Genomic DNA, 20,473 nt, shown 5'->3' with positions numbered 1-20,473 from the left:
TATCTTGGGGTTTTGTTTGATTTTTTCCATGGATTAGGGGTTCCTGAATAAAAGATCAAGTCTCCCTTAACTTCGAAAAAATCGCAATTTTTTTACTCCCACGAAAATGCTTCTAGTTCATCTGCGGGTTCAAGTTTCGTTCTAATTTTAGGAGCATAGAAACTTGAAGTTATACACTGTCAGAAAATGTAAAAGAGTGCGAGTTGCTAAATTTTTCCAAAAAGATATGGTGAAAATAAGAAATGGGGATCAAGTATCCCCACTCTCCCCTTCAGTATTACAAAATCATGTTAATTATTTTTTTTGCATTTTAGTAAGGATGAATTCAAAATACAAACGCTAAAGCAAAACTACCATTCAAATCGACTGTACATTAAGGAATTGACGTATTTCAAATCCATACTTTTGAATATTCTGCAGTCGAATAAATTTGTTTACGCTCCCGTTAAACTTTCACAGTTACGTTTTCTGAAAACCACATTCAATTACAGTACTGTCAATGCATTTTCCGCCAAAGCAACTCAAATTAATTAACAAAAGTTTGCTTAATACCGAATCCCTCTTTCAATAAGCTCCATGGGAAAAATGAAAAGACAGTCAAATTCCATATACCTGGGGATGCTCCAGGGAGATAAACCTCCATCACCCCGCTTTCTCAACTCATTGTTTTTCTATTCTGTACCAACCCAGGCAGCGCTCTGTCTCTTTCTCACCTCCGAGGTGTGGTGATTTATTATTATATTGTGGGGCAAAAAGTATTCGCACAGAATAATGCACGTGTTGGCAAAACTGTTCTCCATGTCAGTAAATATAATTAGTGTCAATGGATATTCGTCACTCTTCGTAGACGAGATCATGGACAACCAAAACGTCGGGGAACGAAAAAACTTTCGGTGTTGATTTCCTCTCACACCAGATATACTTACAGCCTGGGGATTATAAATGGATTTAAGTTTTCGAGGAAACTATGAGTTACCTTACATCGCGAATGATTAATTTATGACATAGGGTTTACAATGAGATCTACCAAAAACCTGAAGAAAAGCATTACTTGTAAATTAAGATAGGTAGCAAATGCAGAGAGTATGAAACCAACAATTCCCAATTTCCTTCGATATGTAAATTTCTCATAATCATTACTGTAGCATCATATAGGTATGAATCACCCTTACAGATGAAACATCCTGGAAAAAGTTTGGTCTCACGCGTGGGTCCATTGTTGAAATCTAGGCTTCACTACGTTACGAAAGAAGGAAAAAAAGCGCTTCATTAAATGTAATTTAATTTTTGATAAACTTTTGTACTAAGAGAAAAAGGAATACAAATATCAATAAACACTGTAATTATCAAGCGGTGAAGGTATGTTAACTTAAATAAATATTTCTGAATATTACTTAATCTTTGAATCAGCTTTATCGGTTCCGGATAAGACATTGCTTGTAAGCGTAAGAAGAAGAATTTTTATGTATAGAATAACTAGTTTTGTTAACATTCCCTCATCCATTCCAATGAACGTAACAACTTTTATTTAAGATTTGCGAACAAACTGCACGAAACAAATTTCCATAAGTTCTTAAAATAAATTATACATTTTTAAGCTTGGATATATTAGGATTCATTAAAAAAATTTGATGAAAAAAAAATTAAAAACGAAAATTGGCAAAAAGTTACAAACTTTGAAGAAAATTTTAAGAAATGACTTTAAAAAATGACTAGCAACACAGCAGAAAATTCACAAAAGCGTTGTTATCAAGATGTATCATTTCTATCGAAAACAGAATGCAGTTTTTAGTTGAGGAAAGAAAGTTGCAATTAAATCTTTCAGCATTATTTTGTTCTTCCTCAAAATTCATTTGTACGGTCAAATGGGGCATCAATTTAAAAAAAAAACGAGTAATAAACGTACAAATTACGACATTTTCCGACGTCGGAAAAAGCTATACCCCGTATGACGGATTTTTTCACTCGTTTCATCATCGTATCAATGTTGATGTAAAATCATATTCGGACAGTCAACAATTTTTTCAAAATAGTATTTTTATATTTTAGTTACCTGTCTGGGGTAAGATACAACAAAATGCAAATCAAAGAGACACCTTGTAAATCTCGTTACCATATGAATGTTTTGCATCACGCGCTTATCAACATTGAAATTTCATTCATCCAAACACTTATTTTTATGATTTCACCTAGGAATTTTTTAAAGTATTTTTTACCCCTAAATGTATGCGGGTGTGAAACTTGGTGCACATATGCAGGGACGACGCGAAAACTGCAGCTATTTGTGAATTGCTGCCTGCAGAATATTATCTTGGTGGCCTGGCAATTGAATCTCAAATGAGGAACTACATCGCCGATGTCATCAAATGGCGCTAGAAGTCGAGATTCGATAACGTAAGTGGAGATAAATTTGGCACACGCTTCAAAAAAAAATAAGAATAAGGTCTAGCAATTGCTACGATAGCTTTTTTTGAGCTCAAAATCGAGCAAAGCAAAATTCGAAACCATTTGCTTAGTTTGATATGGATAAAGATTTGCTAGTGAAGATGTACTAAAACTTTAGAACTTAGCTTTTGCTTAGTAGCCTTTGGCAATATTTTGACAATTAGTTTTGTTCAGAAATTACCTCTACCGTGTTCGTTAAAGTTTAACTTAAAGTTTTTTGCAGTTCGAAATGGATTTCATTAGAGAAATCGTAGATGACGCCCCCAAATCGCATAGTCAGAAGGAAGTGTCCACGATTTATGTAAGTTTTCGATTATTTTGTATGGTAAATTTGTTTGGTTTTTCGTTGACTATCATTGAAACAAAAAATCTTAGCCCACACTTTTCTGACTTTACTTTTTATGTAAAATGAGTGCATGCAGTGAGTGAAACATGTTTCATACTATTTTCAGCATCCGGAAAGGACTGCAGCAGCAGCAGGACAGTCCCGACAGCGCGAAATTAAAAGTTAAAATGAAATGGATCAGTGTTTTGTTTATCGTTTTGAAGAGTTGGCACCTTCATTGCTGGTAAAATCGCAACCACCTGCTATGAAGACAAGGAAGATCCGTGACATGGAACGGATCAGAATGGAGTTGCTTGTCCGCTATGGTCAAGAAATTACAGAAAAACAGGTTTAAAAAAATAGCAAACATAAAAAGCAAAGTCAAACAAAAAACAGATTTGAAACAAACTGGAAACCTGCCAATTGTTCTGACTGGAGCCGATAAAATGATGTTTGAGCTCATGGGAGAAGAGGAGAACCCGTCAATAACAGAAAGATCATGTAAATTATGTTTGAATATTCTTATTTTATATTTACTGTATTCTTCTGTGTTTAACTACAGAGAACGACACAACAATCCAAAATAGCGGAGCTGCAACAGAAGTTTCAGAAGCAGCTTAATCTCATAGGAATTCAAGATCTATACGCGACTCTGCGGGTTCCCCATTATGTCAACGGACTGATTCATATTATTAATGCCATCAAATGGCTGTGGAATAAGTTAAAAATTCAATATCAATGTCGCTATCTATGCACAAACCATCTCCAAAGACTTTTTGGAGGATTTTTTCGCTGAGATTTGTCGAAGATGCGGTCTTAATGACGCACTAAATGTTCCGCAGTTTTCAACATCCTTCAAATACGCAGGAATTGTAGCTGTGGAGAGACATTCTTCCGGGAAAAATTGTATAGATGACGACACATCTTCCTTACTAAACGATTACGATATTAATAACATAAACGTTAAACAAACTGAACAAATTATCCAATTCAAGAAGACGCCACTTCAAGCAACGGGCTCTGTAACTATTTACAGGAAAGAGTCAAATGCGCTGGTTTAAATTTTGGGAAGCGCTCTCCGTTAAGTTAAATATGTGACATGTAGCAACAATCTTACGGCTTGGAATACCAGTACCTTTTCAAAGAATAAGGATTATGATTTTTGCCTCATCACAGAAAGTTGGTCACAATAAAAAATAACTGTTCCGAATCAGCTCCTAAATGACATGGGATTCAAAATTTTATTATTTTCAAACAAAAATTCCAGCAAATCGCCAGCAGAATAAACGGAATGTAAAAACTCGTCTTAAAGACTATGTTGACCATAGTGATTATGGAAGTGCTTTAAGGTTTTGGTTGATAAAGTATTAAATAAATTGATTCACTTGGCGAGGAAAAAGGTTGACGGAGAACAATGCAGAATGAAGAGAAACAAGAAAGTTAGAAGAATGAATATTGCCCTCGTGTAAAAAAAATTTTGCAACCTCTGTTTTGTATGTATATGAAAAAGAAAGACACCGAAACGAATTATTAAAAAAAACATTGCCCTCGCATGAAATATTGCTTCTCAGCAATCACGGAATAATTAATCAACTACTTTTCTGCGCACCCGTAGCAGATGTTCTTTTTTCTTCTTTTCTGTTTTTTTTTGTGTTTTTGATATGTTCAATATTTTAAAATATTCATATAACCACGGATTCTAATCCGTAGTTTGAACTATCCAAGCCTTGACTTCATCGCAAAACACATGCACTAATGTGCTTATCTCTCTCAACAATCGGTAGAGTCCTTGTACATTCTGCCTTGTGCCCCTTACGCTTTACAATTCGACGATGCTTTGATTTTTGACTGCACTCCAGGCTCAATAAACTTACGATTTTCTCCGGCAATTGGACGAGTACAGATGAATCGAGAAGCTTAACAAACGACAGCAAAATAACTAATCCGGCAGCAACTGTGGAATACACAAAGAAATAATATCTGTTAAGTGTTAGTAAACTTTCGTTCTTTGAATGCTTGATTCAGTCGGCTGACTGGAGTACCGAATATGTTCAAAAATCTTACCTGTCCAGTAGAATCCGAAGACCTTTTTGGACACGCCAGCTGAAATACGGCGAGCCAGGAAACTCCTTATTGAATCCAAAGAGATGAATCGTTTCGATCCTCACTATGCTTTGTTCTTAGACTTGTTTTTTTGCGAATACACCAAACCAAGGAACCATGATTATTCTTTTTAGAAAAATACCGCAGATTGAGCACTTTGTATACTCGTACGAAGAACACAATTTGCCCACTCGTCGAAGGAACAGCTGATTTCTTATGTTTACATTTTCTCGGCACTTCGTGGTAAGGTAAACATAACAACAACATTACGTATGTTCAATGACCAGATAGTAACAAAATAAAATTGGCAATGCAATTATAGTGGTTTTGCAAGCGCACCTTGGTGAGGAGAATATAAATTCTTCATTCAATTAATTGTAAATTCATAATAAGTTAAGACATGAAGGTATGTTAATGATTTTAATTAAAGAAGTTTTTTTAAAGAAAGCATTGAACAGTGCTTATGATCAAAGATCAAAATGGTGACCAGTTGGTGTTTACATTTTTCAAAACAAAAAGTTACCCTACCACAATCTGTCTCAGGAAATAGGAAATACTCTATCGACAGAAAAATATTTCTCGCGTGAGCTTTCATTACGTCGGTCGTATGAAACAAAATGTAAAAAAACACCAAAAGCGCAAATGTAAATAATTCAGTTGTAAAAAAACTAAATGTATTTGAGATGTTCAAGAAATAACGTAACGCTCTAGATGATAAAAAGTTACCACGAAAATGTTTTTATGAAAACAAACTTTTAATTTTCACTGGAATCTTGAAAAACCAACTTCACATGTGTACCTAATGTGCAGACTGACCAAGTCTTCCGTAGCGATGCCGTCGGTCCACTTGACTGCCCCAGCCGGGGGAAACCACGCAATGTGCCACCCGCTACAATGTGGCTTGCTTCCCTGCTCACGCCCGCTCACTGACTGACTGACCCGCGTACACGCTCGTGTCGGATGACCAATTGTCGGTTTCATCCATACACACATCCCCCTCCTGTCCTATCAAAATGTAAAAGAACTATTATAAAAAAAGTTGTCCGCTAACAACAGGACCATAAAGTACCTTCAAGCACAAGAAAGATGAACAAGTAAAATTTTAGAATAATCACACTTTATAGGCTAATTGGGCCACAATGGTCTTAAGCCTTGTCTCCCAACGATTGTTTACATTTTTTTATTGTTTTTGTTGACGTTTTATGAACTTTAAACTTGGTTAGCGTTATCTATAAAACTGTAATAAAATTTGATGATTACACTTTTACACTCTGTGTAACAATGATTTGAATTGGGAAATCCATAATTTTTTTAACTTGATTTTTTTTTAACCGCATGTTTAAAAAAAACTCCGAGAGGGAAAAATTATCAACGAATATCTGCGTTTATTTTGTATTTTGGCAAATTTTGCTTATGTTATTTGAGATTCAATCATTTTATGAAATTTATAATTCATTTCTCGTTCCGAATACCCACTTTCCACATTCATCCCAAGCTGTCTCCTCACCTCGCTTGATTATAATTTCTATGGGTGTTTCAGGGTGTCTACTCGAACTCGCTTGGAATTCGTATCATCCGTATCGTTTAGCTGTATTCCCAACAAACTTCACAATTTTAAATGATTAGCGCAAGCTGTTCCTCGACTTCCATTATTGTTTATTCCTATTCAAAGCTAACATTTTATGAATTTGTGTAGATTTCGAAACTATCCTCACAATACGCTTTAAGATTTCAAGTCGTTATCTAAATTCATATGAAATTTGATTAATCTTTTCAAACTGTTCTCTCGACACGCTCCATAAATTTTTCTTATCTCAAGCTGTTTTTTTTTCAAGCTGTGCTTTCAATTCACTTAGGTTGAAATTCCAAGTTGTCTCCTCAACTCTTTTCAATAGTTTTCTTTTACCTTGTTTCAAAATGACTTCAATTTTCTCGAGTTTCCATCCTCTCCTAGAAGTCCTTTCAATTCATTTCACGAGTTTTTTCTACAAATTTTCCATACAAATCGTTCTAAGGTGATTTTTTTCCCTTTAAACCCTCTTAATGGTGTTTTATAATTTATTTCAAGCAGTCCTCTCTACCCGCTTGATAAACAAGTTTAAGTACGTTTAGGCTGTCCTCTCAACTCGCTTTTCAATTTCAAGCTGTCCTCTCAACCCGCTTGATCACCAAGCTGTCCTCTCAACTCGCTTATTGGTGTTTTATAATTTATTTCAAGCTGTCTTCTCAACCCGCTTGATCACCAAGCTGTCCTCTCAACTCGCTTATTGGTGTATTTTTTTATTATTTCTTTCAAGCTGTCCTCTCAACCCGCTTGATCACCAAGCTGTCCTCTCAACTCGCTTATTGGTGTATTTTTTTTATTTCTTTCAAGCTGTCCTCTCAACCCGCTTGATCACCAAGCTGTCCTCTCAACTCGCTTATTGGTGTATTTTTTTATTATTTCTTTCAAGCTGTCCTCTCAACCCGCTTGATCACCAAGCTGTCCTCTCAACTCGCTTATTGGTATATTTTTTTATTTCTTTCAAGCTGTCCTCTCAACCCGCTTGATCACCAAGCTGTCCTCTCAACTCGCTTATTGGTGTATTTTTTTTATTTCTTTCAAGCTGTCCTCTCAACTCGCTTGATTTTTTTTAATAAGTTCAGGCTGTCCTCTCAACTCGCCTTCTAATTTCAAGCTGTCCTCTCAACACGCTTGAAATTGTGAACATAACCATGTTGTCCTTATGACTCGCTTACTATTTCATTATCATTCTTATTTCGGCACTATTTTATAAATCACTTTTTGCTCATTTGCTAAAACACTAGTTATCTATCACATAATGCACTAAGTTTTCTTTTTTTTTCCACTTTACACGATATAGCTTCCGAAAATCATCCGACTGTGTTAGTTTTTACCTTAAACTAAGAACTACTCATTTTTCCGCAGTTTTTTGCAATGGGTAATTCAGAAAGTGTCTGATTTCTAAGCAACTGTGCTGAAAATTTGTTCAACGTGAATCGTTGATCGCTTTTGTTTACTTTCCTGATTCGATTTTATAATTTCTCGTTTGATTAAGTTCACGAGAAATTACCTGTCACGGTCGCCAAATGTGCAGACTGACCAAGTCTTCCGTAGCGATGCCGTCGGTCCACTTGACTGCCCCAGCCGGGGGAAACCACGCAATGTGCCACCCGCTACAATGTGGCTTGCTTCCCTGCTCACGCCCGCTCACTGACTGACTGACCCGCGTACACGCTCGTGTCGGATGACCAATTGTCGGTTTCATCCATACACACACCTAATATTTATGTTGAATGCCTAAACATAATGTAATTTTCAGTATAATTTTCTCTGATGTACATAAAAAAAGAGTATTCATAACTGTAATTGTCTAATAAAGTAATTTGTGGATGGTCCTCTTTTACTATTCCACGGAAAATAATAAAAAAGTTAAATTTAGCAAGATAGCAAGGTGAACGCTCATGAAAGCCAAAAAGGTAACTTCTACCACCTTCTACCTCTTCGAGGTGAAACTCACCTCACAGCGAGGTAAAGTCTACCCGAATCGAGCTAAAAATATTCACCTAGAAAAAAGGTGGATTAAAAAAGGTTGATCTTACTTCATAGCGAGGTAAAGTTCACCCAAATTGAGCTGAGAGAGCTGATATGAATGTTTTGCATCACGCGTTATTGTGAAAATTAGTTTTTACAGACCAAAAAAATACTAAAATTGGTGTTGTCATGCATAATGGTCGTTAAGGCATCGCAAATATATTTAAAACTATAAATTTTCAAACGTGGTCATAAGATTTTTGATTAAAAACAAAGTTTGTTGCAAGTTACCCCATTTTCTAAGGAGTGTGATAATCGCAAGTTTTATAAAATTAAAAATAACTAAGGAAACCAATATTTTTTCTAACTACGCCAATATATGTCCCATCATCATTAAAACTTTTGATGCATAAGGGGTAGGATTAACTGTGAACATAAGTTTTTAGAAGCCATTGAAGTTGAAAGTTGTTGCATGTTGCCCCAGTAGACGGCACCACGGTAATATTGAGATAGGAGTTGTGAATAACAGGTGATATGACCACTATGGGGTCTCGTGTTCGCATATTATCCACTATCTTAAGTAGCTCCGGAATAATTTTTATTACTGTTATTTACATAGTATTCCGTCTCACGACATAACTTGACGAACATAATTCCTAAAATTCACTCGGTCCATGGCAACCGTTCTCCAATTTCTCGGGCATAACACGTTCGCCAGATCACGCTCCACTTGGTCTAACCATCTCGCTCGTTGCGCCCCCGCTCGTCTTGTTCCTACCGGATTCGTAGCGAACACCTGTTTTGCAGGACAGTCGTCCGGCATTCTCGCAATATGTCCCGCCCAGCGTATCCGACCAGCCTTCACCACCTTCTGGATACTGGGTTCGCCGTAGAGTCGCGCGAGCTCGTGGTTCACCCTTCGTCTCCACACTCCGTTCTCCTGTACGCCGCCAAAGATGGTTCTTAAAACTCGTCGCTCAAATACTCCGAGTGTACGCAGGTCCTCCTCGAGAAATATCCATGTCTCGTGCCCGTAGAGAACAACCGGTCTAATGAGTGTCATATACAGGTTACACTTCGTGCGAGGGCTAAGTCTTCTCGACCGCAGTTGCTTGTGGAGTCCATAGTAGGCACGACTTCCGCTGATAATTCGCCTCCGGATCTCACGGCTGGTGTCATTGTCTGCGGTCACCAGTGAACCGAGATAGACAAAGTCTTCGACTATCTCCAGCTCGTCGCCGTCGATCGTGACCTTGTTATTACTGGACAAGCGGGTTCGGTCAGTCTCGGATCCGCAGGCCAGCATGTACTTTGTCTTGGACGTATTAATCATCAACCCAATCCTTCCTGCTTCGCGTTTCAGTTTGCGGTAGATCTCCTCCACCGCCGCAGATGATCTGCCGACAATATCAATGTCATCGGCAAAGCAGATAAGTTGACTGGATCTGTTGAAAATCGTGCCCCGCATTTCGCCCACCGCTCGTCGAATAACACCTTCTAGCGCCACGTTGAACATCATGCAGGATAGACCATCGAAGCCCCCTGCGCGATTCGAATGAACTCGACAATTCACCCGAAATCCGCACACAGCACTGCGTTCCATCCATCGTCGCCTTGATCAGTCTAATCAGCTTCCCGGAAAAGCCGATCTCGTCCATGATTTTCCATAGCTCGTTACGGTCGATCGTGTCGTATGCGGCTTTGAAGTCGATGAATAGATGGTGCGTAGGGACTTGGTGTTCACGGCATTTTTGGAGGATTTGCCGTAATGTGAATATCTGGTCCGTCGTAGACCGTCCCTCCATGAAGCCGGCCTGATGACTTCCCACGAATCTGTTTGCTTGTGGCGTTAGGCGGCGGAGTAGGATTCGGATTCGGGCCAACACTTTGTAGGCGGCATTGAGGACAGTGATTGCTCGGTAGTTCTCACAGTCCAATTTGTCGCCCTTCTTGTAGATGGGGCATATTACCCCCTCCTTCCACTCCTCCGGTAGCTGTTCTATGTCCCAGATCCGCACTATCAACCAGTGTAGACAATCGGCCAACTTGTCCGGGCCCATTTTGATGAGTTCAGCTGCGATGCCATCCTTCCCAGCCGACTTGTTTCTATTCAACTGGCGAATGGCTTCCTTAACTTCACTCATCGTTGGGAGTGGCTCCTCTTCGTCGTTGGCTACGCCGGCGATGTACCTTCCCCCACCGTCTTGATCTCCTGCATGTGCGCCGTTCAGGTGTTCATCGAAATGCTGCTTCCACCTTTTGATCACCTCACTATTGTCCGTCAGGATGCCTCCGTCCTTATCCCGGCACATTTCGGCTTGCGGCACGAAACCTTTGCGGGATGCGTTGAGTTTCTGATAGAACTTTCGTGTTTCTTGGGAACGATGCAGCTGCTCCAGCTCCTCGAGCTCCTCCTCCTCCAGGCGGCGCTTTTTCTCCTGGAAAAGTCGGACTCGCTGCCTCTTCCGCTGTCGGTGATTTTCCACACTTCGACGGGTGCCTCTTTGCACTACTGCCGCCCGCGCGGCATTCTCTTCGTCCATCACCCTCCTACACTCCTCGTCGAACCAGTCGTTCCGTCGAGTTCGCTCCCCATAACCGATGACGTTCTCCGCAGCACTGTTGATGGCTGTTTTGATGGTATCCCAACAGTCCTCGAGAGGGGCTTCGTCAAGCTCGCCCTCTGCCGGCAGCGCTGCTTCGACCGATTGCGCGTAGTCTGCCGCGACCTCAGGTTGCTTCAGTCGCGCGATATTTAACCGGGCGCCGGTTTCGCGTGTTGTTTACTACGGAGAGTTTTGGGCGCATCTTCACCATCAACAGGTAATGGTCCGACTCGATGTTGGCGCCCCGACATGATCTGACGTCGATGATGTCCGAGAAGTGTTGGCTGTCGATCAAAACGTGGTCGATCTGTGATTGAGTTTGGTACGGTGATCTCCAGGTGTACTTGTGTGGGAGGCGGTGCTGGAAAAAGGTACTACGTACGGCCATTCGTTTGGAGGCGGCGAAATCGATAAATCTGAGGCCGTTTTCGTTGGTCAGCTGGTGCGCACTGAACCTTCCAATTGTCGGTTTGAATTCCTCCTCCTGGCCGACCTGAGCATTGAAATCCCCGATGACGATCTTGTTATCATGTTTTGGGCAACGGTCGTATTCACGCTCCAGCTTCGCGTAAAATTCGTCTTTGTCGTCACCGGTACTTCCGAGGTGAGAGCTGTGCACGTTGATGATGCTGATGTTGAAGAACCGGCCCTTGATTCTCAACCGGCACATTCGTGAGTTGATCGGCCACCACCCGATCACGCGCCTTTGCATCTTTCCCATCACTATAAAAGCTGTTCCAAGCTCGTGTGTGTTGCCGCAGCTCTGGTAGATGGCACGACCATCTGGGTACGTTCGTACCGTGGAGCCCTTCCAGCATACCTCCTGCAGCGCTACGATGTCGAATTTGCGGCTCTTCAATTCGTTGTAGAGCACGTGGGTACTGCCCACAGAATTTAGAGATCGGCAGTTCCATGTTCCAAGTTTCCAATCGCTAGTCCCTTTTCGTCGCGTGGGTCTTTGCCGATTTCCATCCGAAATTTGTTGTTCGTTGTTCGTTGCTTATGTTTTTTGTAGTCACAGGCTCGCAAGGCCCACAGCTAACCCCACTATCTCGCAGGAGGACCGTCGTGATGTTGCTGTTTTGGGTCCCGAACACCACCAGGACGTTGTTGCACTCCGAACGCCGCCCCTGACATGGAGAACAGACGCGTACGAAGCCCCCTGACTCAGTCTGCATGCGACCAAAGCATTCACCGGGGTTGGGTACCCGATCTCCGCTAAGGTTGCTCGCACCCCAGCTAGCACCACGGGGAGGTAGAGAATCGGAGTTGCAGACAAGAGGTGATATGACCAATACCCGAGGGTTGGGTGTATGGGGTCTCGAATTGCACATTGTCTACCGTTCACTAGCCAATTTTTATTACTGACAACCTCTAGTTTTCATTTAGAGGATTCTGGATTCATGCTATTTTTTTTTTGTTTTGTTTTTTGGCAATAAAGAATCATCCAGCGTCAAGACTTATCATTTCAATTGGTTTCTGATAATTTAAGATGTTCATTTTTTATATAAAGTGCAATTGCAAAATTAACATTATTATTTTCATCTTTTTGAATTGATATTAGGGTAAATGTACCCGACCTTGGCACCTAAGGCACGGTTTACCCTTTTTTTTTCAAGATTCCAACCTTCCTGTTGAGTGCACCATAGAATATCCATTGAAGAATTTACTTGCTAACTTGCTTAGAGTTCAACAAAAATATGTTTTCTCTATGGAACTTTCAGTAATGTGAGCAAAATGTATGCAAAGTACTCACTGCGGTGCTCCAATTACTTGGCCGCCGTACCAATTGTTTGCCGTTTTTATGATCCGATTCTTGGCCACCAGCAAAGTGCAATAGATCTTTTCCAACAATGCTCAATTGACAGTTAACAGAATCGTTGGTTTTTCTGAATATAAGGCCACTGACAGAATGACGTCAGCTGAGCGTAAAGTTCTATGCGACGATGGAACACCGGGCTTCACTCATACAACAAAAAGGCATTTGAAAACATTGATGAAATTTGGTTGGAAGGGAAGCACAAAATAAGCTTTCATTTCAAAAAGTCGGAAGTCCAGAATTTCCGCAATTTTTTTTTTAATTTTTAAAACTTTAAACTTTTTACTCGTTTAAACAAAGTGATGATTATAAACACTTCAGGTTGTCTCAGAATATTTGTGTATGAACAAGAATCATTGGTTTATGAATGACAACCAAACCTTCATCAGCGGGACCGATTCAGAAACGAATTATGTCCGCGAGTGGTTTGAACTTTCTCTTCTTTATGAACATTAAATCCCTTTGATGAAATCTAAACTAACATATTATGTAAGCAATCTTTTTGAACTAAACCCTTCAACAAATTTCTCCAATATGTGTACAGTAAGTTACTAATAAAGGACTTATAAAATCTGAATAAAGCCAATCAATCTAGGAAAAGTATTTCAAATGGCATGGGCTTATCTAGACTAGTCCAGGTTTTCAACGTAGAGTTTAAAAAAAAGTTTGTGTAGTCCAGCTGCCAGAATATTGAGGTAAAATATTCGTATCTGGCACCGATTGGTTCACATTAAACATTACACATTCCTTTTTTTGAAAAGATTTCACAGTTCATCATTTTTGCGAAGTTTGTTGAGACAATTTCATCAAAATAAAAATCAAATACGACTTGAACGGGAGTAATACTGAAAGGTTTGAGCTGTGTCAAATAAACGAATTATGAAAAAAAAAAACGACTTGAACGTGGTTGTTGTGAAAGTGGTATTGTAACGTTGAATTGAAATATCTTCTTTTGAACTTTTCTCATCGTTTACATTTTTCTAAATATTGAAAAAAATGCTAAGATTTTCTCAGTTTTTTTTGGAGAATTTCCTGACTTGAATGCTAACTTGACAAATTCAGGAATTCTAAACCGAAAGACAGATTCATTTACGACCTTTCTATGGTTTTCTGCACCATGATGTGTTGTCATTTATAAATCATTGTTTAAATTATTTCTTTTGATTTTTTATAGACCACTACCAAACAACTATCTTCATATTGTGGAGTTTGGCTTCATAAAGTAAGAAATTGAAAAATTCTTTGAATGGTATTTTAAAATTTTGCCCTTTTGAATTTGTTAGCTGAGATTATGAGCTTCTAGCAAGAGCCATCTCGAATGCCCGGGGCGTTGCGCAGTGGTTTGACACGCCAAATAGATGCGTTAGAATATAAACCTTGCTTAAACATTTTTAATTCGACTCACATCTAATATTTTAAGGAATAATTGGAAAAGATATTTTCCTGAACTTCCAACTTCTGTTTCCAAGAAAAAAACTAGAACAAAAATTCAAAAAACTAAATCTGAGTATATGATTTCCAAGCAATAGAAAACGATCCCAAAACTCAATTAATTATGTATTTTATATCCTAAAGTCATAAATTGCCATCGATCTAACAGTTTTTGATAAGAAAAACATCTTAAGTCTTGTGAGTTGCTTAATTTCACTAATAGTTTTTTTTTTATTCTGAACCACTGTGTTCTGTAGGAGACCACGTGGTCTCTGTTCGGCAGTCTGCAATGCAAATTGCAAATGCTGTTGGCACGCATACCAATGTACCTTCGATTCATGGTTCCCAAATAGCGATTTTTGCATTTAAAATGCTTGGATATGACTTTTAGTTAGTCGAATCACTTATGTTCTCCAACTTATTTCGAAGCTTAAGTTAATAGAAACGATCTTATCATACAACCCAATTAGTATAAAAACATTTGTGCGTAGTTTTAAATGAATTTTTAGGGAGAACATCAGCCCAAAAATACCTCTTTAATGAACATGTATTTTTTCCAGCTTCCAACACTGGTGGTGTATTTCAATTGAAGTTGCATGCCAAGAAAAGGAACAAAATTAGTTTGGAATTTTTATTCAAAACCTAAATAAATATTCATTCTTTTGTCTTTCTAGTATTTTTCTATTTTTTGCCGAGTTTAACTGTAGGCATGAGTATTTATTGCAAATTTTTCAAATGAATGCCCGCGTTTGAAATCGCACGTGAATTTAACAGTTCCACTAGAAAGGTGAGTTCTTCTGATTTTCATACGGTGGTTTCCAACATAATTGCCTCGGATGGAGATCGAAAAAAACTTACTACTTTAATAAAGTACAAACAATTAAAAAACTCGGTATGCACGGATTTGAAACAAATTATTCTCTTCGCAATTAAAATATATTCAAAATTTTTTAGCTCAAGTTGGACCTGAAAAACATGAAAAGGCATGTTGGCATGCCAAGATAAGGAGCATGCCAAAATAGGGCTCACTTACCCTATTTTAAATTATTTTTTACGGCCTTATCGGTGAATGAATTGAATATCATAGATGGATAGAAGAAGATTAGAAAAAAATTACAGATGTTGAAAATGAGCGGGTAGAAATTTTTAAGGAGCATTTTCACCACATACTTAACTTTTGTTCAATCACGGATCAACTATTTTGAAATGTTAGAATCGGACAGGGTTGAGTCTAACACAACACAATAGTTGGTCATGCGTGGTCATTCATTTCAAAAACATAAATCACGGTGATTAATCTTAATTAATAAAATTTTAAATTATATTTGTTTAAAGGAACATTGTTGTTTCATGCATAGTTGCATGATGTAACCCTACATCAATGTTCCCTTCTTAGATTCTGATTATTATCATTTTCTTTAACATCTATAAAAATAAATAGACAAGGATTCTTTCACTGGTGGCATAATTATTTTGATTAACTTGACAAACTGCCAAATGTCTCAGATCTTATAATGCAAAATAAAAGTATTTGGTGTACGGAATGACTTCTTCTCTTACTAAGGAAACTAGATCAATATCATATCCAACTGAATGGGAAAAAAGCTGATGGAATGTTCTGAATCTCACTCCAAAAGCCGGTAGCACAAATGCAACGGCAGCATCATTCGCAAAACGCCGCTCGCTGAAAAGCATTGCGTTAAATAGCACACTTCAGTGGGAATTTCTTTCATCCCTTCAGCAAATGCTTTTGCATCTTTTTGTGCTTTTAGTGCTGTATCACGAAAACGAGTGTTGACTGTGTAGGAGATCTGCTGCCGACCATTGCCTTCCATTCAAATCATTCAAGCCCAACTGAAACCATGAAAGAGATTCGCTTCATTTATTAATAATAGTGTTTTGCGCTCCGTTTTTCGCGTCCGTCATCACAGCTGAATGGTTCTGCTAAAATAAGTTTAGCAACAGGTCAGCGGAAAAATAATTAAACATTACTTCACTTTTCTATTCGCCCAGATTGGAGTGTGTTAATTAAAGAAAGATTTATCATCATCTCTTGTGATGTCTGTTATAACGTCCTACATTGTCAAATCTTGCAATATCTTATAATGTTCTTTTATTATTGCTTTCTGTCATATCTTGTTGTTTTGTCTTATTATCATATTTTAAGGCCATGTTTTATTGTCATGTCTTGCTATCATGTCTTGTTGTTATATATTGTTATGTCATGTTATGCATCAAACTAACTGCGGGATTCCATTTGATTTGACTACTTTAACTGGATGACATACCTAATTTAAACAATTTTATTTTTTTGTAAAACTCATTTCCAACATTCAATACTTCAGTAAATTTCAAACTAAATAAAGCTCCGATTGGTCATATTTGGCATCACGTCTAACCAGACATGTCGTGATCTGAATGGTTATCCAAGGGGGTTCAAATTGGGCCCTCTAGCTATACTTTTAATAATATATTCATTCCAGGTAAAAGAATTTTTCATGAGAAGTGAGTAGGAAAATACATCCGTTCCGCGATTTTCGATTCGCCGAAGCTGGCCCGCATCGGAGGGGTCAGTATTTGTTTTTCTGCATCGGCAGAAGGTCCTGTCAGGAAAAGCGGAAACAATCATAACTAATAAATACATGCAACGACTGTATGATTTAACGGTCGCGAACAGTCCGAAAGGCACCTTTGTTATTTAGTGATGGTTTTATTTTTCCACCCCATTTGCCCAACGTGCTGAAATTTATTCGATTTCTTATGCCACCCGACGACGACAATGCATGGTGGCACTACTAGAAACACCACACTTGCTGTAAGCAGGAAATGCAGTTTGTGTCGAAATGTTTCTATTTGGCCACAAATCATCCGTGAGCGGAGTTGTCCGATCCTTCAACATTTCAGGTTATGATTACCAAACCTCAGACCACGATTCCTGTATTGATTAGTATCATCACATTGTGAGCCACACTACATCTGCATCTATAATTTTCTCAATTTAATGCAAATTGTATAACGCCACACAAATTTACATATATCAAACGCCTTCACCTAATGCCAGGCCTTATAATTAATTTGAAGAAAATTTTGCATCTTTATCATGGTCCTTCCGGGCTGCGGCATACGAGCAAGACAGCCTTCCTTCACCTTAGCTCTTAGGAGAACAATGTTTTTGAGGTGAAAATCGTTCTGAGGAAGCAATGTATAGCTTCCTGTCGATGTCGATTGGTAGGGGCGTTTTGCATACATTTGCTTCATGGAAATGGAAGTCCTGTTATGGGGCCTCAATGTACAGGGGCGATATGCAAAATATTAACTCTAAATTCGGTTACGAAACTTACCAACAGTCTCATTGTGAACTTTCACTGTGGAAGTAAAGTCTTGATCCATCCTTGAATATGAACACAGAAGGTCTTTTGAAATTTTGATGAATTAACACTAAACGTACCGGAGGGGGTAAAATTACATTTTTTGAAGTTCAAATGACCTTAACTCCTATTATAATTGTTTAACCGCAAATTTGCACGCATTTTTTTCATTATATTATTCAATTATATTATTCAACTGGGGCAACATGCAACAATTTTCAACTTCAATGGCTTCTAAAAATCTTATGTTCACAGTTAATCCTACCCCTTATGCATCAAAAGTTTTAAGGGTAATGAGACATCAAATTGGCGTAGTTAGAAAAACAATTGATTTTTTTAGTTTATTTTTAATTTTCTTAAAATATGCGATTTTTACCCTCCTTAGAAAATGTGGTAACTTTCAACAAACTATGTTTTTAATGCAAAATCTTATGAACACGTATGAAAATTTATAGTTTTTTATACATCTGCGATGCCTTAAAGACCATTACGCATGAAAACATCAATTGCAGTAATATTTTGGTCTTATAAACTAATTTTCATTTCATTTTTTTCTGAAAATAAGGATGCTGCATACATTTAGGGGTTAAATTATGGTTGCCATCCGTCCCGCAAATGCGGGACATGTCCCGCTTTTTTGTTGAATGTCCCGCCGTCCCGCTTTTTCCCCCAAAATGTCCCGCTTTTTATTTGGAAAATTTTTACTAATTTTTTTACGGTCAAAATTTGGTAAATATCAACTTGACGTATTTCTTTCAATTTTTAATTTAAAAAACCTGAACACCCCTCATTTTAAAGGTGTGTGTGTGTGTGTGTGTGTGTGTGTGTGTGTGTGTGTGTGTGTGTGTGTGTGTGTGTGTGTGTGTGTGTGTGTGTGTGTGTGTGTGTGTGTGTGTGTGTGTGTGTGTGTGTGTGTGTGTGTGTGTGTGTGTGTGTGTGTGTGTGTGTGTGTGTGTGTGTGTGTGTGTGTGTGTGTGTGTGTGTGTGTGTGTGTGTGTGTGTGTGTGTGTGTGTGTGTGTGTGTGTGTGTGTGTGTGTGTGTGTGTGTGTGTGTGTGTGTGTGTGTGTGTGTGTGTCTGTGTGTGAGTGTGTGTGTTTTTTTTTGTTTTTTTTTGGTTACCCAGGTGGTAAATTCGAAGAAGGAATTTTACTAATTGTTCCCAATGCACGTCGAGTGCCGTGTGTACATGGGAACAATGGGTCAACTCGTTATATACTCATCCGTATATACATATGCCCTAAACTCCACCTGGGGCGTCAGACTAATTCCCAAACCGGTACCTGTCCTAAGGCAATACTTCGGTAAGGGGGTGTCTAATTCACGCATAGCGCTACTTTCGCAACACTCGCCAAGAAGTTCATATTTTAATTAAATATCATCCTGACCGCCCAACATCATCTTCACGTCCCATCGGCTACGCTGATCGTTTTCCGTAGTTCATTTCACAGCTTCGGACTCTTTAAGCTTAGTAAAGTTAACCTACGTTATCCTGCGTCAATTGCAATTTGCGTCAGTCTCCAACTCCTTTGCAAAGCAGCCATTATCCGGGCGAGCCCATCACTGACTGCCTGCCATGTGTTAATGTCATCACACATCTTCTGCAACATGTTGTCCGCTGTCGTTTCTGGTCCGCAGGCGGCGAATATGTTGGCACGTTCCTCTTCAAATCTTGGACAATAGAATACCACGTTTTCGGGTGTCTCGTCCACGTCACCGCATGTTAGGCAGACCGGCGAGGCCGCATGTCCGAACCTGTGGTGATACTTCATGAAGCATCCATGACCAGTCAGGAATTGCGTCATGTAGAAATCCACTTCGCCATGCTTTCTCTCCATCCACTCTTTGATGTTTGGGATCAAATGAAGGGTCCACCTCCCTTTTTCCGAGCTGTCCCACAGCTGCTGCCAGTTAGCCATGGAGCTATCTCTGGCTCGTGTTCTCACGTTTTGCATGCCTCTATTTTCGTAGCAATATGAGTCCTCCACCAACAAAACCGAGATGGGCATGACTCCCGCTACAACGCATGCAGCCTCCGACGAAACGGTGCGGTATGCACTGATGACCCGCAAATTCATTCGCCTCTGTACACTGTTCAGCTTCTGCTGGTTACACTGGATGTTAAGACCAGATTTCCAGGCCGCCCCTCCATATCGAAGGATTGACGAAACTACACTCGAAATTATCCTTCGCTGACTACTTCGGATCCCCGAGTTGTTCGCCATTATCCTCGTGAGTGCGGCCGTTGCTGTTGCCGCCTTCTTGCACACATACTCAACGTGGTTTTTAAAGCTGAGCCGGTCGTCAATCATCACACCCAAATATTTAAGTTCACGCTTTGATTCGATAGTGCATGATCCAACTGTAATCCTGCCTGTTTGCGGTGAAATCAGGTTTGATATCAGGACCATCTCGGTTTTGTGGTGAGCCAACTGCAAACTTTTGGAGTGCATCCAGCTCTCTACCGCATCTACAGCCTCTGAAGCTCTTAGCTGGACGATTTCTGTAGAGTAACCCTTCGCTAGTAGCACGACATCGTCCGCGAAACCAACCAACTTTACTCCCTCTGGCAGGCTCAATGTCAGCACCTCATCATACGTAATATTCCACAGAACCGGGCCCAGTATCGACCCTTGCGGTACTCCAGCTGTAACATCCATTTCCTGAAATCCTTCGCTCGTCATGTATAGAAGCTTGCGGTTCTCGAAATAGCTTTCCACTAATTTGTAGAGATATTTTGGTATCCTCATTTTTATAAGCGAAGAAGCAATCGCTGCCCAGCTGACACTATTGAAGGCGTTACGCACGTCCAATGTTACTACCGCACAAAAACGGTCCCCTCG

Source organism: Uranotaenia lowii, chromosome 2 (assembly GCF_029784155.1).
Source record: "Uranotaenia lowii strain MFRU-FL chromosome 2, ASM2978415v1, whole genome shotgun sequence".
In the NCBI taxonomy this organism is placed as follows: Eukaryota; Metazoa; Arthropoda; class Insecta; order Diptera; family Culicidae; genus Uranotaenia; species Uranotaenia lowii.
The sequence above is the reverse complement of the archived record's forward strand: the minus strand, read 5'-3'. Positions refer to the sequence as shown.